This window comes from Protopterus annectens, chromosome 12.part0, assembly GCF_019279795.1.
Source record: "Protopterus annectens isolate FY-2018-M chromosome 12.part0, PAN1.0, whole genome shotgun sequence".
Lineage (NCBI taxonomy): Eukaryota > Metazoa > Chordata > Ceratodontiformes > Protopteridae > Protopterus > Protopterus annectens.
In genome coordinates, this window is record NC_056746.1 from 1,229,918,615 (window position 1) to 1,229,943,821 (window position 25,207).

At 36.4% G+C, this 25,207-nt stretch overlaps 1 protein-coding gene across 1 annotated transcript in view; it reads right to left on the reverse strand.

Moving 5' to 3' along the window:
- The window catches only part of PTPRT (protein tyrosine phosphatase receptor type T), a 3,212,182-nt gene that overhangs the window by 3,170,872 nt on the left and 16,103 nt on the right, over positions 1–25,207 (reverse strand). The gene's annotated exons all lie outside the window — the stretch shown is intronic.

Consider the following 25,207-nt stretch of genomic DNA (forward strand, 5'->3'; position numbering starts at 1 on the left):
ACCTGCACTCGCAAAACTGCTTCTGCATCAGACCATGCGGCAAAAAAGACTGAGGATATGACGTCGGTCATGCGCATTAGTACCCTGACGTCCTGACATCAGTCTAATGCGCCTTGACCGACGTCAGCCATATACTTTGGTATTCGGGCCGACTGGACAGCGGACTACCCAATGGTTAGGACTGCAGCAATGTGGAATGAAGAACATCATCAGTTACTTAAGAACTCCCAATGAAGGGCTCACACCAGCATAAAAGCTCAAGTAATTGCAATACCTATGTTGTCCAATAAAAGGGATTACATCACAAATATGTTCCAGTGTCTTTATATTTTCCACTTTACTCATGTGTGCAAAATCTAATGCTGCCACTGCCCCTAACCTCCAGCATACATATTAATTGATAAACAAAAATGTTTTTCTTCAAAATAAAATGTATTTTTTTAACATATAAACAGAACTATATTTAATACAGTTGTAAATAGCAACAATATAATTGTAAAGAAAAGAAAATCTTTTTTTTCTCCAAGGGAAAAAAACTATATACAATATGCCTATGGGATATTAACTAACAAAAATGTGGTATTCCAGACAGTAAAGTTCAGTACAGTAAGTAAGTAGCACTATATATTATATAAACAATAAATATTTTGAGAAACAAATTCAAGACGCAGAGTTTTGCTACAAGTCACTTATAGATGATGATTCCTTTGTCCAAGGATTATTGACAAGTGTCTTAGGAAATATCCTGATTTATTTTATTCTCAGTTAAGGCTACTTCTTTTAAAGAAGATAATTCTTCAAAGGATGGCAGTAAAATTGATCTCCAACACAATCATATTTGTCCTTGCCACTACCAAAATTGTCTAGAGCAGGTAGAATTTCTCATTATGCAACTTGTAATTACTATTTATATTACAAAGAACTAAAACTTAGTTAAAGGAAAAGAATCAAACCATAAACGTTCATGACATCTATAGAATTCCAAAAATGTTTCAAAGAAAAACGGTCAAAAATATATGCATCTAATCTACATTACAAATCTTGGTGCACCTCCAACATTTAATGGTATTGTTTTTATTTTGGCCATTCTATTTGAAGTTAAGAAAGATCCGTATAAAAATTAACAAGTAAATATATGACAATGTTGACACCAAGATGTATTTTTAATAGAATTTAATATTGGGGTTTCTGTTCTTGATTACGTAAAAAAATGTATGATCTATTGTTATGTTCCCATTTTTATTTTCATTTAAATTTGTGTGTTGTCTCAATTATATAAAATTCTAATAAAGTACAGTTTTCTACTTTAGATTTTTTATATAATATAATCAGAACATTTTAATTAGTTTAGGGTTTTCTTTATGACATAAATGTGCAAGAAATAAACATTTATACTGAACATGTATTTTAATAGTCTGTAAAAGTAACCAATCTTGATGGTCCAAAGCATAATCATATATAAGCTATTGAAGATCTTTTACTTTTAGATCTTTAAAACACTGATACCAGCAAAATTGGTCTCCCAGAAGTCAAGGGTGGAGACTTTAATAAAAAAAGATTTGAGAATACTAAATAGGATATACTATTTTGTCGAGTACAATATTTCTGAAAGAATTTAAGATGTGTATTATACAAGAAATAGGTGATGGGGAGGGAGCACTATATTGTATGTTGTTAGAGATATAATGCCAATATTATGCACTTTGATTTATATTGCTATTATTTATTGTTAAGCCACCATTAGTATTAAATAGGTCAAAATAGAAGGTTTTCCAATTTGAGCTATAATTAGGATCAATCCAACTGAGGACAGTTTTAAAACATTGTTGCTTTAACATGGGTATCTACATCAGGAAAATTAACATCTCCTAAGTTCCAAGGTTTAGTATGATGTTATAGGGCTACCCTAGGTTTGTTTGGAAACCATGGGAATTTTAGTAATTCTTCAGTAAGGTCTTTAGTAAAGTGAATTATCATTGTATAAGGCTATAGTTTGTATTATATATGCAATAGATTAGGAAAGAGAATTGTTTTTTTTAACTGCATCCTATCATCAGATAATATTAAAGTTTTGTTCCATTTGTTAAAGTTCAAATTATGTTTGCATTTTTTTTATAATTGTAGTGCTTAGTTTTTAAATAGTATTCATTATAGTTATTTCTAAATATTTGAAGGAAGTGACTTGCTAACCTGCAATATTGTTTTGTGTTTGTAATTTCATTTTTTGTTTAAAAATATAAACTTGGAGTTTAGATTATTAAAGTGTAGACTTAAGTATGATTGAAATAGCTTAATGATAAAACTGAAATCTTCTACAGTTGATCTTGAGTTGGGAAGTGTTAGAAAATTATGGTATTTGCCGATGTGCTAAGTATAACTTTCCAAAATGTCTATACCTTTGATATTTGTAGTATTTCAAATTAAAAAATGCTAGAACTTCTATGGCTATAGCAATTAAAATAGGAGCAATGAGACAACCCCGTTTAGTACCCTCAGCCAGGGAAATGATTCAGATGTGAAAAAAGCTTACATTAAATTGGGGCCTTTATCTTTCAATATTTTTAATAAGGGAAATTAACTGCAAAGGAAAATCAAATGATTCTAAGACTTTAAATAAATAATTCCAATTTAAAGAATCATTGTCTTTTTTGATATCTAGACTAAGAACTTTTTATTTGAAAAATTCATAAAGGTTAATAATTTTCAATAATGTCATAAGTTTGTCTTTCATATACAAATCCAGTTGTCTAAATTAATGATTTGCGAATTAATGATTTGCGATGTTTTTCTTAACCTATCTGAAAGGACAGACATGGAAATTTTATAATCATTGTTAAGAAGTGATGTTGGTCTGTGCAAAGAATAGAGATGAGGATTTTTATTTTCTTTTACTATGGGTGTGATTAGTGAATATTTCCATGGGAGGATTATCTGATATGTATGAACTTCTGTAAGGGTTTATATATAAGTGATAAAGGAGAGGATTTTACATATTTCTATTATTAGTCCATCTTTATTAGGTGTACATTGTTTGATTCTGTCCAAGATCTCTTAAAAAGTAATCCAGTTGTATAAATATTCATTTAGCTCAGAGGACATCTTAAGGACAAATCAAGATCCAGGGGCAGCCCGTGCTACTGGACTGCAGGACTGCAACCCTCCCAGCTGTAAAATAAGAAAATTAAACAAAATTAAACAAAATGTAAAATAAAAATAACAAAAATAAAATAAAATAACTGCGAGTCCCGGAACATCGCACATGCACACTCACAATGACTGTTGGTGAACCACTCTGGAGCATGCGCACAGAATCCAGTCTGTCTCCACCAGCAGTTCGGACTACAACATGTGCATCTACATTTTCCCAGCAGTCTATGCAGTAGTTCTAACTGCATAGACTGGAAGGGGATCGGACTGCAATGTCCACAGGCAGGGTGGTCTCGCAGGACAAAGAACGAGCCTTAGGTTCTCTCACGGGATAACAGCTCCTCAGCTGGCAATGATTGTGCAGGGTACAGCGCAACGAACAATGAAGCTTCGGACTTTGCAGGTATGAGAGGTGTGTGTGTGAAATGCCGCAGTCACTACAAGGTGGTGGGTAGAGAATAAGGCTTGAACCCTCTACCTTGGGCCCAAATGGCAAGAGCCTAAATTCCCTACCCACCACAATTTGTAAAAATAATGCAGATTTTTGGCTCATATTTGTTCTGTTTCTCATAAAATCTGTGGTTTCTGTATTTTTGTTTCTCAACACAGCCAGTTGTGCAGTGGTACCATTGTTGCCTAACAGCTACAGGTTGTCTGGTTTGATTCTTGGCTGGGGTGCCTTCTATGTGGAGTCTGCATGCCCTTCCTGTGTTTGTGTGGGTTTGCTCTGGTGCCCTCTCATCTTACAAAGACATGTCTGGAGTGTTTCTTCCTCTGCCAAAAATCGCCTTTTGTTCAAGTCAGACTTCCCTGGTTAACAAATGTTAAATAAATAAAAATTACAAGCATTGGAATTTCAGACTTCATATTCTTCAGAAAGTACATGGTAACACAAAACCTATTATTATAGCAAGTTTATAAGATGGATATTTGAAATTTGTCCCTATTTTTGGGACTGTATTCCCCCATTATTGGCTTCATCAAGGTTTTTTGTGCCAAGGCTAAGAGCTATGGTGATAACTGAACTCACTGAATATGTTTGGGGGCTGTATTCCCCCATTATTGGCTTTGTTCAGGTGTTGTGTGTCAAGATGTTGACAGCTATGGTGAGAACTGAATTCACTGAATGTAGCCATTTAAGTTTCAGTCTTCCTCATTCATAAAATAGATGATTGATTTGGCATAGTAGTATGTTGCTGCGACTGTTTTGCACAGGGTCCCCGAGTTCAATGCTTGGCAGTGAAATGTATGGTGGTAACACAGCATTTTATTCTAGCAACTTTCCAACATTATACTAGCAATGTTTAAAATGTGTCCCTATTTTTGGTCTTTTGCCTCCCCCCCCCCCCTAAATTTTGGCTTTTTCCAGATTTCTTGTGCTGCAAAGTTCAGAGATACAGCCGAGTGTCAAGTAGATTTTATAAAAAGTTGAGAGCTGCAGGGGAACAAAAGTTTAGTGATGCTTATGCTGAGTCTGCTTGCACTGTTAATAGCACAACTGGTAGTGTACTTGCTTTTGATGTAGAAGGCTGTGGGTTCTACTCCCGCAGTAGGTAGATGCATTGCTGATACTGTACTGTATTGTAAAAGGGGGTGGATGCTGCAGTCCTTTTTGGTGAAGATACCTAGTAACTCTGAACCTGTTATCAGTTTGCCATCCATTCCCTATTGCAATTATTAGATGACTTTTACTTCTTCAGAGATTGTGCATATTTACTGATACTTTGATCATGTTTTCCCCATGCAACAAGTAGATAGTTGTTGTCAGGCTTATTTTTTAATGAAACATAGGCAATTTATTCCTCAAGGGTAACAGACACTTTATTTGTAGATGAAACTATGACATATAAAAAGTGGTTTGCTAACAGCAACCTCTTCATTAGTTACAGATTTCTTTAATGTGGAATTATTTAGATGACTTTTACTTCTTCAGAGATTGTGCATATTTACTGATACTGGTGGACTGTAGAAGTTTGAGTAGACTTTTATGATAGAAATGTTCTGAATCGGGCAGTTTTGTCGTTAATGCATTTTTTTCATTGTTTACTGGAAAAATGTTCAAAACAAATTTAAAATGCCCTCTACAGCTGTACTATATTGTACAAGGAATATAATTTAAGAAAATCAGAAAGGTGCATCAAAGACCACGTGTTTGTTTCATATGCAAAGGGCCTATGATTTAACAGCCCAAACTTGAACTTTATCTGTCACTGGCAAAATGTATTTTCTTTGAATGTGGGTTTCAATGCTGTGTCAATGAAATTGAGTTTCAAGGGCAGAGAAGTTTTAATGCTAAGTCTGTTTTCATTGTGAGATTGCATTGCTTTGTTTAGTAGATGTCTTAGTGTAGTGCTGTAAAATGCAAAATAAAACTTTCAAATGAAGTCCAAATCATCATAGAAGTAAAGCAGTATTCACATTAGTGTTTATGGTAAATGGGATGAAATAGCCAAGTAATGGTTCACTGGAATAGCTGAAGGGGGGAGGCTCCATTCGACCATGATTTTGTGAGGGGGAAGGGCGGCAAACTCAAAGACAGCCCCGGCTGAACTATACCTCTCAACTGTCCAGATTTTCACAGAATTAATAGATTTTTGCTTCTTAGTTTGGGTTTGTTCCTCATTAAATGTGTGGTTTTCTGGCAAATAATTTAGGAATTAAGTCACTAAATAATGACAGGCACTGAGTTTCAGACTTCATAACCTTCAGAAAAATGCATACTAAAGCAAGACCTGTTATTCGATCAACTGTCTCAGTTTATACAACAATTTTTTGTACTGTTTATAAGTATATTTGGCCTTGTCCAGATTTCCTGCATTAACAGGTTGAGATGTATGTGCAAATAAATTGCTTTAAAGAATTAGGCATATCCAAACCTCTAAACTGTCCCTGATTTTGGCTCAAAATGTTGCTCTTGCCCTAATAATCCCACTGCAAAATTGCAATTTTGGAAGAAAACGTGGAGAGTTTCCAAATAAGAAATAACTGTAATAATCAGAGTTCTAGATTACTTTTATTTCAGAAATGCATGCAGATTCTTTTATTTTGTCAGCTGCTCATGTTAGCAGTACTAATATTAAAAAGGTGCCCCTTCTTTGACAGGTTCCCAGCTGTATTGTGTGGCTATTTTATATTTTTGCATCACATTTTGGTCCACGTTTCATAAAATTGTGTTTTTTTGCCAAATTAGTAGCAAATCATTAAAGACTGAAGTTAGAAAATAATGACAGACATTTGTGTTTCAGATTTCATACCCTTCAGAAATTCATACCAATGCAATACCTACTACACTATTACCTTTCTAAGTTTATAAGAGCTATATTTAAAATTGTCCTTATTTTTGGGCCTTGTCCCACTTCTATGTATGGCTTTGTCCAGATTTCTTGCTCGGAGGTTGAGAGGTATGACAAATGTGTCAGGGCCATCACAGTCAGCCAGAGACATTTCAAATTGTGACATACTTGTTGCACCCCACTGCCTCATGTGGTGACACTAGACACAAGTACTACTTTTATTCTGCTCTTGATTTTGCAGAATGTTCGGGTTTGTCATATTTTTATACTGTTGATTTCGGCTTATTACTCAGAAAGTGCCTGTTGCTCTGCGTTTAAGTAGCAATGCTTTAATGACCATCAGGTAACCTTGTCTGAGATTGTAAGATGCAAGTAAGCTTTAATAAGCATACTGTTAAAGAATTGCCAACAGTGAAAGCCTTTCTGTTGTTGCCATGCAGAGAATACTTGCATAACTAGATCATGTATAACTTGGGTATTGAAGTGCATATGACAGTATTTGTAATAAAGGACAGGATTACATTATTATTTTAAGAAGCTCATTACATTTGTTGGAGACTTGCAGTCATCTTTTCGGGCTTTACCTGTAAACCAAACAGAATGCCAGTCTATTGTGTGTGGTTCATTACCTGTACAGTAATCCTTTAAACAATGTATCTTGAGCTTGTTTCTTGTTTGCTTTTCATTTTTTACTTTGATCATGTTTTCCCCATAAAACAAGTAGATAGTTGTCGTCAGGAAGCAAATCTTTTTTGGATAAGAAACATTTTTACAAGTGGGGGTATCACAGAGATTGCTATTTTCAGCATGTTACCTGGCACTTTAATAAAGCTGAATATAAATTATAATTGGAACTAGAGTACAAGGAGAAGTGGTTTGAGTTGAGTGCTACTTGTTTTTCTTGTACTTGATTTTGACTGGCATTCCAGTAATGTATTTAAAAAGTAATTTATTTTTTCATGCCTCGCAGTCTTTTTGTTTCCCTCTAGATATTAAGTAAGCTGTCATGCAGCCAATGCATTGAAATATTCTTCTACACTTCACATGGTCTTGATTGCACTCTCATAATGATGGTTTGGCACCAAGGGCAGCGTATTTAATTAAAGATCCAGGTTTTGTGGTTTTGAGCATAGCTCCTCCCCTTTCTGGTTGACCACACCCCTTCCCATTGGCCCCACCCATTCAGCTGTCTCCTGCAGCCTCCCTTCGATATGAACTCACCAGCCTCCACTGTCAAGATCTAGATTTGGAAAAGCATCTTCATTTTTGCATTTTTGATTTAGAGATATGGGAGGACAACTGAAAGAGACAAGGATGTCCCCAATGTCTGTTTATGATTTGTTGATATGAATACCTTTTAGTTCGAATAGGTTATTGCTTTTTTATTGTATTTTGACTCCTTTAGTTAAATGGTGCATATGCTTGGGTGACATAGCATAAGAGGCTACTTTTAATTTTTCAAAAGCTATGGCGGGTTTATGTGATAATATATCCATGTATCTCTTATTTAGATTTCCTATTACTTTTACTATGACTTATATACTTGGCTTTAATTTCTTGAAGTTGTAATTGTACGATAGTTCTGACTCCTATACTTTTGCTTTCCACTTATACCAAACTAGAATTTTGCCACAAATATAAGCTTTTAAAGAGTCCCAGATCATAATTACATTAACTCAATCTGTATTGTTTGTTTCTAAATACAGATTTAGTTCAGAAAGGAGCCAGTGTTTGAAATCCTTTAATTTTGTTATATAAACAGGTATTCTGGTTAAATAAGGTAAGTTAGCAGCCAGTGCAGTTTCCCCTCTCACCCCACCCTAGCTATGCTACTGGACAATACCACTGCTAAGCATTTCATAGCTTCAGATCAAAACTGTAACAAGAGTGAAGTGAAGGAGGTGTCTGTCCCAGGTGCAATCTGTTAGATGGCATGACTGACACTGCCATGTAGTTCACAAGTTTTGTAAATTCCGTGGATAAAAGGTAAACCGATGGTATAATATGTTCTACAATTAATGCACATCGTAACTTACTGATGAATGCATTGCAGCAATGATGTGTCTAGTATACCCTTTAAGTACACAATCTTGTATAGACTTGGCTCACATCACCTTCATATCAAGTGTGCCATTGCAGCTGATGCTCAGGTGACTCGCATGTTACTCTCAGATAAAAACAAATTTGCACTGTGACACCATGTGGAGGAAAAGTGGTAGCTGGGATGATTCTAGTCAAATGGAGAGCATGATCTAGTGAATTAACATGGACTGCACCCTTGCAATGATAACAGACTCTGGATATGAGCTATGACTGTCCTCTTGAAAAAGGAACCACTTCTGTGGCAAGAGACAGAAAACCTACATCATAAGCATGGTTAGTCATGTGTATACATGCAGCATAGTTCCTAGAACCTGACGTCCTTATGGAGATCTACTGCACTCACCTCCAGTGATAAGACTTAGGATAGGCTTTTAGTGGTTGTAGGGAAACCTCATACGACTGTCTGGGTTCCACATATTGGAACTGCTGCAAGTAGCTAAGCATGTTGACTCTATGCCACTGTCTTCTGGAGAAGAATAGGTACTATGTGGAAACAACATATAAAGTTAACTGCTATTCAGAGACTTAAGCCTAGTTGTAGATGGTAAAGCAGTGCTTGCCGGGTTACCACCTACTGGCATTTTAGTTCTAAGTCAAAAATATACGGCTTGCATAACTTGTACCAAAGTTGTGAACTGTTGCAGGATTTCTTTGGTACTCAGTTTATGTGAGGTCTGATAGCCTGGCATTTAACACAGAGCATAGAGATTTGAGCTGTTAATGTGACTCTTGTAATTCAGAGTTTGATTCTCTTAGCCCCCATTTGCTTACAGTGTGAGTCACAAGTCACATAAACAAAGTGGAGTTTGGAAATGTGGCTAGTTTCTTAATCACCTCCTGGACACCATGCCTAGTAACTATCGGACTCATGAGTGTTCTTGTTACTAAAGCATCTTTGATGAAAGGGAAGTAACCATATTTGCAATTATATCATAAGATCTAAGGCTATTTATTCTGAGCACTTGGGTCATGTAAGGTGTTAGACTGACAACTTAACAGCTCTTGGAATTGATTTTGTCAAATGGATGGGGTCATTGCAGTAAAGCCATCATCCCTTTGCTAAGTTCGTCCTGAAAATGCATACCCGATATTGGAAAAAAACTTATTCAGTAGAGCATTAAGTCTTAGGAAATTTGGCAGAAGGAGTTTGAATCAATGGTGCTCATGATATCAGTAATTGAGCAGATGTCCAGAAGCTGTGTCATAAAAGATTGTTGTGGTTTGTTATGGAGGTAAACGCAAGTCCTACTGGTGGACAACAGAGATCATGGCAAGTACTAGTCAGTTCTAGGATCCTGTTCCCAACTCCTGGTATAATGATAACAGGCCAGTGAAGCAGTTTTTGATGCAAATCCCTGAGTATTATGGCAGGAGTTTGGCCGCAATAGTTATAATGGCTTTCTGGCCTCTAAGAAGTTTTGGCAAACCATCTGCTAACTCAGTATGTGGTGGGGTGGGTGTGCAATATTGTTCAGACTATTCTCAACAAGGAGGTCACGGTTAGTAGTGACCTCTTAGAACACTGAAAAATGCACTCATTTAAAAACAATGCTAGATGGAACTAGCATCATTCTATTTGTGCGTGCAAGGTCACAGTGGAAATGACACCATTCTGTACTGTGAAGTTAGTGATACTGGACCAGATCTATCCAAACTTATCAAATGGCAATAGATGTCATTTGCTTATCATTGTTAATATTTATTTTCAATTTCATATCTGGGGCATGCTTGTCAGAGAAGTTTGAGAAAAGATACAGTCATGAATCAAGACTCTACCTTATTGCCTGGTTTACACTTAAGCTGTTGTGGTGAGGGTAGAGGTAATAGCTGCAACCATGGTTATATTCCTGTAGAAATCTGCATGATTGCAAAGCCATTGACAAGGTAGTAGCTCAAGCCATTTTTTTTAATAAGAAGTTTTTTTTGTGCCTAAACCAAACCAGTTAATCTTTTTTGTGCAAACTATGATAGCCACAGGTCACAAAATCTCTGACAGTAACATTTCACTGCAAGTTGTAGCACTTCATTAATCTGTTATCCATTAGCCAGAAAACCTGTTTAGCAAATATGTATTTGTGTTAGTAAGACATAATTCTATGTCAGCATGCTTAGTGAGGTTTCCTCTCAAAAAGGACAATCTAGAATTGTTACCTTTGCATATACGAGTGAATAGTATTTGTGTGTGTTGGGTGGGGGCTGGGAGTTGCCCTTCAGCATTCTAATATATATATTTTTTTCCTTTTACACAATTCTTTCACTACTATTGATGACTAGTAAAATGAAACACAAAGTTTGCACATAGTTCCTCAGCAACAATTTTTATTACTATACTCATCATAAGAAAGACTTTTTTGTATCAATCATGTGAAGCCAGCACTTAAGTATGATGTACAGTGATTGCTCTACTCTTGTAGTTCTTTGGCTTTTTGCACAATGAATAACTTTATAAATAAAATCCTAATACTTCAGGTACAGTGCAGAATTATATCATCTCTGACTGCATCAGATTCTAAAGTATATACACCTCAGCCTCTGAATAATAAAATCATAGCATTGGCCTTTAAACTCACAACAGAGAGCTAGAAAGAGAACTTTTTGTTTAACAGAAAAGGTCTTCTGACACTAGGCCTCAGTAGTGCTATGGGATTGCTGTATAAATCTAGCACAGTTATATAAACATGCATGTACCTTCTGGAAGTCTAATTTCATGCAGACAAATCAGTAAAACTGGGAGGAACAAGGTAAATTGCACGCAAAAACATATATAGCACAATTTTAACAGTTGTAAGAAATGAGAGGTATGCTGAAGTGCCATAAGAATTAATTTGCTATACAATCACAGTAATTCTCTAAAGCATAGCAGATCAAGATGTTAAGTGGCAGGTCAAGTGATGTAATTTGACCAGAACATTGTAATAAAATGGAAGTTTTCATAAAAATGTTACTTTCGTCTATTATTACTCTGCTATTACTGCCTACTGATACCATTGATTTTAACACATGCACAGGTGTCCATACAGCTATAATTATGATGAGAAAAATTAGCCAGCAAAACATCTGAAAAGGACTGCAAAGCGCTTTGCTTGTGTTGCATCTTCAGTATCTTTTTCTAGTTAGATGGGAAATTAAATATCATCTTGCAACCACATAAATAAAAAGGTTTAAAATGTTGAATATGAATTTATGTTGACTAGGTAAATTTGTGTTTGTCTCAACTTCATTTTCGATATTTTATTAAAACTACAAAAATACTCAATATTCCAATCAATGAAGCAGAACACCTATTCAAAGAAATGGGAATGAAAAATAATTGACTTTATTACGGACATACTGCACCTGTTTTTATAATAGGTTTGCAAACAGCGCCACCTAATGGTTGCAGCTTAATGCTTAAAATAGTACTGCAATTGAACTAGAGCAATGCCAACTGTCAGGCAGCTACATTGATCTGTGTAATTTAAATACATGTTGAGCACAGCACTGTGTACTCTGTAGGGTTGATAAAAGTTAATGTAGTCAGTATAAGCACACACATAAAATGTGTCGTTTGATACCCGAGAAACATGTCTTTTCACTTTCCTGTTAAAAGGTACAAACTCCAAATTCAGTTCCACTGCACTGTGTTTTTCAATGCAATTGCAAAATTACTGTATACATAGCCAAATTTGTAATGTTGGTCTCTAGTCATTTATCTGATGCCATTTTCTAGTCAGCATGTTATTCTCAAATCCTCCTTCTTTACATGGTTAACAAAGTTTAAAGTATTTCAGGCAGCATTTTTTTAAACAACAAGCTAGCTCTAAATGATTTATTTCCTACCCTTTCTAATAAATACAACACATCCTTATGAAATATTCTTTTTTTAAATCTTTTTTGAATCATTTATGGAATAGACAATCATACCTTTATATAAATGAAAACAAACCAAATATTCTCAGTTACAAATGTTATACATCACATATATTCTTTACAGGCACTATCAACTCAACATTACAAAGCTCACAAAATTCTTGCCTTCCCTTAAATCTCATTCCACCTCCAAAGCATTATTCTGCATGTATTGTTCCCACAATACCCATTTTTGTCCGTGCCAGTGGCTCCACTTATGGCGTTTTTTCGAGATCATCCTGAAAGTATCCCTTGACCTTAGTTTGTTACCTCCAAGTCCTCCAAAGCTAACTATGAATTCAAACTAGCTTCCCTAAGGATAACCACAAGGCATTCTTAAGTTACATTCATAACTTTTAAAGGCAAGGCCCACATTTGCACTGAACTCATAGTTAATGGTACTACATATATAGAACCTGTGGATATAGCAAACCTGCTGGCTTGACAGGCTCAGTGAAAACTTCACTCCCCTGTCCCTGCCACATATACCCCAAAGCAACCCTAATACCTGTCCCCCACCTAGCATCTCCAAAACAGTACGTCTTAAATACCATCTCCAAGGCCAAACACACAGCCTCTATGGGGCCAGACAACATCCCATTATGTTCTACATTGGTTAAAATAGGAATTAGCATCACCACTGGGCAAGCTTTTCAAATCACAGCCTAAGCACTGTCCTCGTCCCAGCAGAATGGAAAATAGCTACCATCATCCCTTTGCACAAAGGGGGTGCACCCATGGACCCCGGGAACTATACACCCATTAGCCTGACCAGCCTCATCTGCAAGGCCATGGAACAGATAATCATGGACCTTATTAAAAAAGATATAGGAAATCACCAAACACTGGACCCCACCCAGTTTGGCTTTCTCAAGGGGAGATAATGCCCGTTAAACTTGGTGGATTTCTTTGAGACAGTCACCAAGGCCCCTAGATGAGGGCAAATCTGTGCATATGGCCTACTTAGACTTAGCCAAGGCCTTTGACACAATCCCCCTCTCAGGCTTCATTGATAAACTCACCCAGCTGGGTATCAACCGTGTATTGTAAGGTGGGTTGCAACTCATATGGTCAAAATAGAGTACTCTACCTTCTCTAGCTGACCCATAACCAGTGGTGTTCCACAGGGATCAGTTCTGGGACCCCTACTGTTCAGAATCTACTTCTCTGAAGTACAGGCTAAAACTAAAGAACTGTGGCTGACGAAGTTTGCTTATTACTGAAAACTGGGAACGATCACGGAAACCCCTAGCAATGTAAACATCCTGCAAGAAGGTCTTATGCAGGCTAATGACTAGTGCCAAAGTCATGGTCTTAAAAAAATGCATCATCATCCCCTTACACAAGGGTGATGTTCCTGCAAACTACTATATCGATAGCAATACCCTAAGCACACAGTCAGTGGTGAGAGATCTGGGCACACAGGTTGACAGCAACCTTAAGTTCAATCACCATGTCTACACAGTAGTAAGAAAGGCATTTTATAGTGCTCATCTCATAAGTAATTTCATTACCTCCAGAAAAAAGAGGTTATACCCCCCCTGTACTCTTTCCTCATCAGGCCAATAATAGAGTACAATGCTCCCTTTAGTATGTTCCTTTCCAATCACCTGCAGCAATTAGAGAGACCACAAAGGTTCCTTACAAAGAAAATTCAGGGTCTTCAAGATCTATCTTATGCAGAAAGATTGAAATCATTGTCACTTTACTGTGTGTCGTACATCATAAAGACTGCTTAGAGGCAACCTGTGCCTTGCATGCAGATCAGTCTCTGACCCAGCTTTAATGGAAATGCTGTACATTCGCAAGTCAAATGGCACATGGGTCACAGGCTCAAAGGACCTTAACCTGGTATGTGATATCAGCAGAACTTGCTGGAGTCTCATTTGTCTCACAGAGGTTGCCCAAGTATTGGAACAAGCTTCCTGTTTATGTTTAGTTTAAAAAAAAGCATCTCATTGCCCATATTTATGCATAATTTGATGATTAGATGGGTAACTGGAAATTCACCCCAGGGGTTCCACCTGTATCCCCCTTGAACAGGGGCAATAGGTCCTAATTTTAGTGTCTGCTTGAACCAGTCACCCTTGGGAACATGGGTTGAACTTGGCTAGGCTTGTAAGGGCCATGGGACTATTAGTCTAGTAACCTCCTATGATTCAATAAAATTGATTTTGCATTCAAGCATTTATTCCCCTCAACAAAATCTTGAATCACAGCATAGTTATTTGCTTGCTAAAATCACAGGCCGGGACTCTCATGGAACTCTTCTAGGATGAATAAGAAGGTTGGGATGTTTGGCTTAACCTAAACAAGGATAGTATCTCATTTTTATTTTCTACTGCAGATACGTGGAAATAAACATTTAATGCATATATGTAATAAACTGTACATGCCAGTCCCACTGGCATATTGGAATAAAGATGTGATTATAAGCCAGGACACTTAAGTCTGATTTGTGACTGTTAGAGCTCATGGGAAGGGAAGGAAAATAATGAAAGGGCATTACATGTTAATCACAAAACTAGGGGAGGATAGCGTGCCAAAAATGACATGCTAATCACAAAACTAGGAAAGGATGGAGTGCCAGACTATTTGCAATTGGTGCTGGTTATTGCTTGGTGCAGACTAAGAATCCAGTGGAGATCTTTTGCAGGTTTGTTAGTGGGATTTAACCACCATCTCCATGGATGGTTGACAACACTGCTAGACCATGCCTAACACTGTGGGGGAGCTTATAAGAAAGAACAGCACCTAACAAGGTAGAATCTCCCCCATAAACTCAGCACCTGACCTGGTAACATTAGAACAGTCTTCACTACCTGATCCAGTACCCAGTCATCAAGACATTGTATAGCTCTTGTGAGCCACAAGGTACTTCTGCCAGGAGAGGTGGGACACACTACAGCAGGGTGACACATGCCACAAGGAAAGAAGTAGACCTCAGAAGCAGCAAGTAGATAGGGGCAGGTGAGGACATTGAAGTCAGCAGTGACTTTACCTGCCATGAAAGACAACCAAGCCACATCAGGGTTTAAAATCACAGCAATATATTTTGTATGGTTGATGTTGAACTGTTCAGCTGATCAAGTTGCTTTTTCAGTGCGGAAATTATCATTTTGTTTAGTGTAGGGAGATCACCGTTTGGTGGTGCTTGGAAGTTTTGCTCTTTTTCCTACTGGAGTTAGTATATTTAGAGATGGGCATATGGAAGATGCAGGTGGCGATTGCCATCCTGCAAGAATACTGTCAAAATATTTATTTTTATTTCACATGCAATCAGAGAACAAACCTGAATGCCAAAATATGTCACTTTAGAATACTCAGTTGTAAAATAGTGCAGTAAGGATGAATCTCTTTTTGAGGACTATTTTGCAATCCTACATTTAGTATATTTAGATATGCCCTCTTTCACAGAGATTTTTGTTTAGCTAACATGTTTTGAATTGTTTGGACTCTGTGAGTAAGGTAAAAGTGCTCAAGTCTAGACCAGCTATGCATTTTGCATTTGTGTATTCAATATCACACACACACACACACACACACACACACACACACACACACACACACACACACACACACACACACACAAGGGACAAGGGATGGCTGCATGCTATTGATATTTCCACTTTCCCAGGGGTGTTTTTAAGACACAGATTCAAAGGCAAAGTGCCTCTAAAGCTTCACTACCCCTCAGACTTACGGTGATCATGTTGGCAGGGTCAGCTGTGATTGCTTGAATCCCAATCTTCTTGCAGAGCATGGTCTCATGGCTGGGAGCTCATTTGCCTGTCATGTTTAAGTTACCATTCATGCTCAGACTAGAGCAAATGCTTTGCTAAGTTGCAGCACTCCTGCAGAGACAGGGGAGCTGCTGACTGCTGCTCAAACACCTAATTCAAGTTTGAGCAATGTGAGTGTATCAGCCATGGGGAGTATGTGCAAAGGTTTGGGAGATTTAGGATTATGGTTGGAGAACAAATTAAGGCAGTCATTCAAAAAATGTGAAACATGCTGCAGTTTCTCTCGTTTTATCACAAAATGATGGGCAGCAAAATACCACTCAACTGTCCATATTTTTGGGGGAATATTCCTATTTTTAGACCTGATTTACCCCTGCACAAGCAGTCCCTATTTGTAGAGTTGCACCCCTATTTCAGGGTTGATTTTCCCCTTCACGCAACTTTCTGAATCCCCCTTACCACATGTCTAGTACATATAAAACCATATTACATGACCGACATACTAGTGGCAAAACTAATTTAAAGAAAGAGGACACACATCTTGCATCTCCCTTTTTCTGAAGCAAAACACAAATGACCTTGTATGGTAGAGTTTTGCAATACAGTTAATCAGACAACAGATATTATACTGTCTCTTTCATAATGTGCTGATATTATTGTCACTTTCTGTTTTGAAACTTGACTTCCTGAGTAGTAATCCACATCCCCACTGAGAGTAGAAAGAGTTATTTACTATTTGGTATTAAAAAGCTATGCTAATTTGATTCCAGATTTTTAGATGGATGTTCCTATTTTTCAAGGACCTTTGCTTCCATGTTTAATATTGGCAGTTTGAGAGCTTTGCAAATGAGCCAGTTTATAAAACAAAGAATATGCATACATTTTTTCCTTATTTCTTCAGCCACATTCATTACATAGCTACGTAATTTTTTCCCTTTCTTTCCCTCCCCCCCATACTACTGTTTGTTTGCTCTATGCTTCTAGTAAGTGAATCACATACAGAGCGTCCTCTAGCATACTCCCAAATCAACAGTCCCAGGACCCTGTCTGACCCCCAAATCAACAGTCCCAGGATCCCGAGGCCAAGATGTGCTGGAATGAGAAACAAAAAAGCTATAGATTAGTATAAACAGGCCAGGTAAATGGATTTATGTGTGTGTGTGTATATATATATATATATATATATATATATATATATATATATATATATAATAAAACAGGAGAGATATCTTGGAGTGAATAATACAGGCTTTTGTTATTTTTGAGACATTGTTACTTGGGGCACTCTTTTACAAATTCTGTTTAATCTCACTCTTTCTTTTAAACACTTGCAACATGTTCAACACTTCCTTTTTATACGCTTTCACCTTTGTTAGTCAAGCTGCTGTGTTACAGGTCCACACCAAAAGTTGTCATTAAATGCTTCTTACAACAAGAGCTCCTGGCTATCTTTATTACTTATTCTGATGTTATTCTTCCATATGCTTAAAAGCTACAGGCAGTCAGTCACGTTAACAGTGGAAAAAACAACTGCATCAATCTTTTATTTCTGATTCTATTCTCTGCATATTTTCTTTCAGCCCTTTACCATAATTCCTCAATATGACATGAAGAAGTTCATTGGGAGAAAAAGAGCATTAATAAACTGCTGAATGTCAAGGGACACAGCTAGAAAGCAGTGATCTGAAAAAAGATTTACTTAAAAAGATGCAGATGGAAAGTCATTATTCAAGTAGACCATATAAAACGGAGCAAAGTAAGAGCATTCAGAGTTCACAGAACCTCCTAGGAAGCGGTTTCTCTCCTGCTCCACCCACTTTTTTTTACTTCTTGTAATGAACCCCTTTTCCCTGCACACTACAATGGCATCATGCACTGCACCCAACCCCCTACTATCCATTCAACAAAGACAATTCTCCTCAAACACAAAGTGTAACTTTCCCATTTCCACTTTTGCCAAGGCACCATTTATCAGACTCCTTTCCCCTCCAATGCAAGGCCCCATTTGCAGTTACAACATCATCATCAAAGCGGTTTCCCTTTATTCCTTACCTCTATAAAACATATGATCAGTTGGGCGGTCTCTGCCTCATATTCTGCCTTCATCAAACTACTATCTCTGTGACCAATCATTCGCAGCTCTCAACTATGTCTACCCACTTGTGTGTGCATCATGACCTCCAGAATTATACAAAACTACTGACGTGGTATTATCATTAGGTAAATAACAGAAAGGCAGTTACTTCTTCTCAGCCCCTCTTTTCCCTCACAGCCAGCATTGTAACCTACTGCACTGTTCCAGTGTTCTGTAATACTGTTACATTATAACAATCACTCCTACAGCTACCATTTTGTTGCAATATTATATAAATCCAATTGTGTTTTTACCTACCAGATCCCTCTATAAAGTTCATAATGTTGCAAGTTCTTGGCATTAAATCAGATTCATTACCCACCACTATCAATCACTCCTACAGCTATGTTGTTGTTGCAGTATTATATAAATCCAATTGGTGTTTTTATCTATCAGATTAATGAATGCCTTAAGTTTATAAAATAAAATACCCATCTTTTCCCCCAACTGGTTATATCATTAGACAACCATAAAAACAACCAGGTAGTCTGACAAGATTATCTTATACAAAACCAGCCAGTTTTTCTTTTAATCATTTTCCTCTGTTCCATCAAATAACTTTCTAAAACTAAGAGCTCTTGTTCTTTTTAATCTCTCCCTGTCACTTGATTCTCCATTGATTCCACATCTGCTGCTCTCCAGTCCTGGTCAGCTGACTACAAGTTAAATAACCATTAAAATGTTCTCTAGTACTATTCTTAAAGGACCAAACATTCTAAGAGTAATTCCAACAGGAACAAAAGGATTTCTGTCATGATACTTTTCTGTTAGCAGTCTCTATGACCTGAATTCTCTCATCCATTTGATCATAGACAGGGTCTTACTTTCCAAAATTAGTAGCTTCAACTCATTTTCATTTGTGAAAGGATCCTAAAAATAAGTGTCCAATAAAGTTTTTTTTTTGTACTCAATCTTTTGTTTCTTGTTAACAGTGAAGTCGCCTATGGCTTGGTACTATTTTCATTATATAATGTCATATCTTGCAAATTACCTTTATTTTCTCCTACATTTTTTTCATGTCTTAATTTTATACTTTTCCTTCTAACCTCTTGATTGATTGATTTATTTACATTTGTTGACCGGGAGTGATTCCCTTGATAACTGATGCTTTTTTTTCTATGCATCACTTCTTATTTTAATGCCAGAATGGGTTTTTTTGTTTAAAGGAGAACCACACCCACAGACTCAAAAAAGCATGTTAATTTCATCCATTTTAAAACCACTCAGACTATTTACAGTTTCTTGAAATACTTTTATACATAATTTCTGAATGAACACATGGGGTCTAGCATCTTGAAGTGATCCTGATTGCTTACTCTGTCTCTAGGTATCCCACAATGGAGTGCTTGTCTGTAAAAAAAAAATACATCACATAGGCCTCTTTCTTCCTAACGCTCCTGTCACTGCATTGATTTTACATACATAAAACTGACTGAAAGACAGCAGTGTAAGTAACATCTCATGCCATTCAAGAAACGGAGTGCAAATGCCACAGAACAGACTTTTCAAAGTGCTTTTTACTGCTGCTTCTTTTTAGAATGGCTAAATTGCAGTCTTTTGTGAAGCCTGAATTGTACTACTTCGACTCATCTCCCATCCCCCTTCACATCTAACTTCCCTAGCTCTCAAAGTGCTAAGGGTAATTTGAGCGTTTACCTCCTATGATAGCTCACAGCAGAAGACTTGACTCATGTACTGTTTCCTTGCTCTAGCCTTTACTTTTTGTATGGGTAGGGGAAGGACCAGGGAGCCGTAACATCACAGCATGGGTGGGATTTTAGGATGGTCATGGTGATGTCAGTTTTGGAAGGGTATTGGCCAGACAACTATCTGTATTCATTGACCTTGATGACATCAATTAATTGGAGAATGCAGCAAGCTTTTCCAGGATGGGATAAATGTTTTTTTTTTTTAAAGTGAAACCACAAAGATACTGTACTAGTGGAGAGAAACAGTTGATTTAAAATATTTGAATTGTTTATTTATAGCAGGGACTGTAAATAGGGAGAGAAAGGACAGAGAAGTTGAGCATTTAATAATATAATCCTGTTGCTGTCCTTAAAAAAATGTTTTTAACTCCCAAATAATAACTTATTCATTTCACCCCAACAATAATCAAGGACACGAGTTCCATCTTCACTTTTAATCAGTTTTCTTTCATCCCAGGTCTTTCCAACACTGAAACGTATACTATAATCTATTCTACTGTTTTTTTCCCCATTTTTTACATAAATTACTCAGTTCCAAAAACAAGCACCATCCTTTTTGAGGTTATATTTTCCTTCTTACTATACATCAGATTGCAAACAATAACTATATTTTCTTTTCTACACATATATAGCAACCAGAAAACTTAAAAACTGGTAAATCAGCTGTGACTTCAATACAGTTAAGCACTTTTCTATCAAATATGCAGAGATCTATTCACAATAAAGACAATAACTGTAGTTCAAAATTAAAACCCTTTGCCTGACACACGAGTCACATTAATCAATCACAGGCATTGCTCATGTACTCAAAACAAGCATAATTTGCCAGAAATTAAAAACTTTTTCTACACTGGAATGATACTTGGAACTTATTTCATGTTAGAAGAGACTGACAAATCTTTCAAACAGCACTACTAAAGTTAAAAAAAAAAAAGACAATACAAATAATGTTAAAAAATAAATAAAGAACAACTGTAAAAGCTAATGACAGTGTGATGATTAGGTCTCAGCTTAGTAATACTTATAATACTGATATGAGCATTGAGACCTGGCTGAGCACTAACTGCCATTGAAGTTCTTCTGCCTCCAGAATGCTATCAAAATTCTTCTCTATTTGTCAATACCTGCTTGCTAAATAATAAAGAACAATTATTTCTTAAATTTTAAACACATATATTGTTATGCTTGTACAAGGCATTGTTGGAGATTTTGGTGCGGATTACACAAAAGTGGAGATGCACTGCAACAGTTTATGGGAAGTGTTTCTCCCCCACATTAAACGGTCAAAGATACTACACTCAGAAACCTAAATTATACTAACAATATTACAACTTAATTTGTTATTAGATGCAAAAGCTTTCACTAAATACCACAAGCTGAAAAAAATTGGGAAATATCAGTAAATCTAGAATAAGCATAAAAACCTTAAAGGCATGTCCCATCAGGCTTATTGGAGCACACTTTCATTGTATGTGGTCTTTGCAAAAAAATGACATTTTGATAAAGTGTCTTTACCAGCTCATCATTCCTAAGAACAATCTTTCAACGGTCAATAATAATTTTATACACGAGTCGAATCAGTTGAATTTGTCAAAATAAAAGCATGCTAAGATTCAGCTAATGCAGCTTCAGTACATGTTGGAGGCATTTATCCATACACAACAGAAAAAAACTGTTGGGTATATTTTGTGTTGACGAGTGGGTATATTTGATGTCTATGTACAGCAACCCATCTGGTCATATAGTCCACCATTCATGTCTTTTCCCCTCTGTGAAGAATAACTGATTTAGAGCAAACACTTTCATTTCAGCCTTGGCAAGCTTATACAATACCTTATATAATAAAGCTTATACAATACCTTATATAATTGTGTTAAGGAAAATGTTTTAAATCACGATTTCAAAAAAGCAGCATGTCTGTGTCTTTGCAAATGAAAACTTTTTGAAATGAAAGGAAGGCTCAATATGAAGATACTGTAATTTATCTTTGAACAGTAAGTTATGTAATGCAAAAATCAAAAAAAGTACTCTGGTTCAATACCAAAAGATGCAGACTCCTCAGGTAAGTCATCCCAGATCAGGATGACTCAGTCTGAGGAGTATAAAACTTGACACAGGAAATTAAATATATACTGTATAATATGCAAGTCAGATCTCAAATTCTGCTAACAATAAATTTGGATAAATGGGGGGTCAATGCAGCCTCCATATCAACACGTCTTCTTGAAAAAAAAATCTGTGATAAAAAAAACTTACAGCATCAGCTCTAAAAGCAATCAAATATACTGACTGCTCTTATAAGAAACAGTATTAATTGCCAACAGAAAGGCCTAGATTTAAATATTTTTTTCCCCTTATTGGATATAGGTTTTAGTATACTTAGCTTGCTTAGGCCATTTGGCAGAATAAAACATCCTGAAGTTCATAATTAGAAAATAGTTATTTGTCATTAAATTTGATATTCAATAATACATAACCCAAATGGGTTAAGATCATTAATTTCATATCAGAGTAATAATAATTAAACAGTTCATGCACTCCAAACAGCCTTGTACTAGACAACTGAAATAAATGTAACTGTTTGCCAAAACTTAGCTGCTGCCTGAAATAAAGTTTCAGTAAGATACCATAATTTTCTCCCAGTATACAACTGAAGTTTTGACAACCAGAAACAGACATCTACACTTCCTTTTTAATGTTAGCTGTTGAGAATTTAACTATATTTTAATATTGTTACCTGTTGAGAATTTAACTATATTTTAATATTTACTTTCTTCATGCAAATTACTCTTTTGAAAGAACCTCAGCATAAATACAAAGAATTTAAACTGCAACCCTCCTTTGCCTCTTCTGTAAATGCAGTTCTCAACTAGAAAATAAAAATTAATCTTGACACTAGCATAGCCTTTTGTTGAGGCACAAGCCCTGAAAATGAATTTGTTTTAGCCATTTCCACTACTCAGGAAGTAATTTCATGAGGCTTCACATAATGAGGAATAATGACCCTTCTTGTTCTAATCTCCCATAATTAGGGGCTTTGGAACTCTTAAACTTGTCCCCCATCCAAGTATGTCAGTGAATTTTTTTAACTGTCAATTTTTTCATGCCCAGATGGTTTTGAAAGTTTAATCAATTCAACTTTAATTCTTTCTTGTCTGAATAGTTCTAGGAGTTCAGGCCTCAAAATATCCAACAGTTCTTATTGAAATATCTGACTGTCTGACCATGCAATGCATCTCATGACCTCCAGTTTTCCTTTGTAATTCAGCCCTTTTGTCTTACTCTTTATCACCTGAGGTCAGATGGATTCTTTCACTCAGAGTTTTCCATAAATTGTGGAAAGTCTTCCCACAAATCACATCAGGTGTTGGATTATGGGTAATGTGTGCATTCACTGAGCTAAGGGTTATGTACTTTGACCCTAAAAATACAAACCATTTCTGCTTGTTTAGGCAAGTCCTTTTTTTTTTTCTTTTTAATTTACCTAATTAAGCATACCACCACAAGTGCTTGGAGCAATAGCTGTACTATCCTTGTATCACATTTTATCATATTAGGTGTGTAGTTTACCAAAACAGTAGGACCTTAAAATACCATTACTGCTTGTAAAAAAGCAGTATTAGTGTACATACCACACTGCATAGGTTCAACTAATAATGTTGACACCTTTCATATAAAATGATAATGTTACTACAGTGCAAGAGTGGACAGCTGGTGGAAAACACCTCAGTACAACATGACTGTTACTCTACTTAGCCCATTTTGCATTCATTTCCAACAAAGCTTTGGACTTCATTCTTAAGGAATTTGAAAAACTTCTCATCTCCATCCATTCTTCCAGAAAGTCTCTTACCACATCACTTGTGTGAGCCAGGTATTTCTACCTACTGTCCAACATTAGGCATTAACTCTGCTCCATTGACATACCTTTTAACTTGTTCACTTAAAATATTCTGCTGTTCTGTCTTTCTCTGCAATACCCACCTACAAGCAACACTGAACAGAAGTCTCAAGATGTGGTTGGTTATCCCATTTTTGATGAACTTCAGGGCATCGTGGGCTTCTAGTTGTAGCCACTTTCATTCCTAGTGAGGTCAAGCATCTACAGTATTGTTGCTTTCTCTTCATAATATGCACCTTTGTATAAAATCTCAGTTTCTTTCTGTAAGGATATAGCGGGTCAGTGCATCAGCTTTTACCTCTCAGGTTCCAAGTAATAGGTCTTTGGTTTCCCACAAAGGAATACGGCAATAATTATGGAGCATTCAGCTTTAGACTACCTTTCTGGCACAGCTATTCTTCCAAAGGGTAGTAGAAAATCTAAGGCAATGTTAATGTGCATTTTTTTCCAGGATGAACTGGCTCGAATGTTGGACATTCCAGCTATGTTAGGAACATCTGGCTTCAGACTCTGATTTTGTTCTGGAGTTCTAAACTGCTGCTGTTGGGCTGTAAAACTATAATCAGAGTTCACTCTGCCTCTTCCTGTGCAGCCAAGCTTTGCTGAAAACTCTGCTACAGGACTTCCTGTATGGCACTAATTTCCTGTAAACTAGTCTGCGATACCTGCATTCTGCTATTAACTATCCTCCATAGTGGACGTAAGATGCTTCTGCTGTTGGTTTCTTTCTTGAAGGGCAGTTTTACTTTTGACAAGGTCATCATTTTTTTCATATTTCTAATGAATACAAAGATGCTATAGGTACTTGAGCATACAGTTAATATGCCAGCTCACCTTTCTGCTATGAAATTCCTCATATTAGGTACAGCATTTGAACTTAAGAGCATCAATTTCTGTCCCAAAAACTGTACTGGAGCTGAACATTATATATGTGTGTATACAATGCTTAATTGCAGTGTTCAGCTCAACAATAAAAAAAGCACTGTTCCCACTTCTAAGGGGATGGAAAATGTAATCAGGATCACTTGTATTCGCATTCTTCACACCACGTATCAATTTGGTTCCATTTGGCCATTGTGAGAATAAAACATCTGGAGTCTCATAGTTGGTAAAGAGTTGTTTGTCTTTACTAAGAAAAATACTTATTACATAACACAAATGAGTCAAATTCATTTAGTTCACCATGAGATTTTTATAAGCATTTCAATTGCTTCAAATAATCTTATACTGGGTAATCGAAATAAATGAAATTGTACATTTTTCAAAATGTGGCTGCCTGAAATAAAATT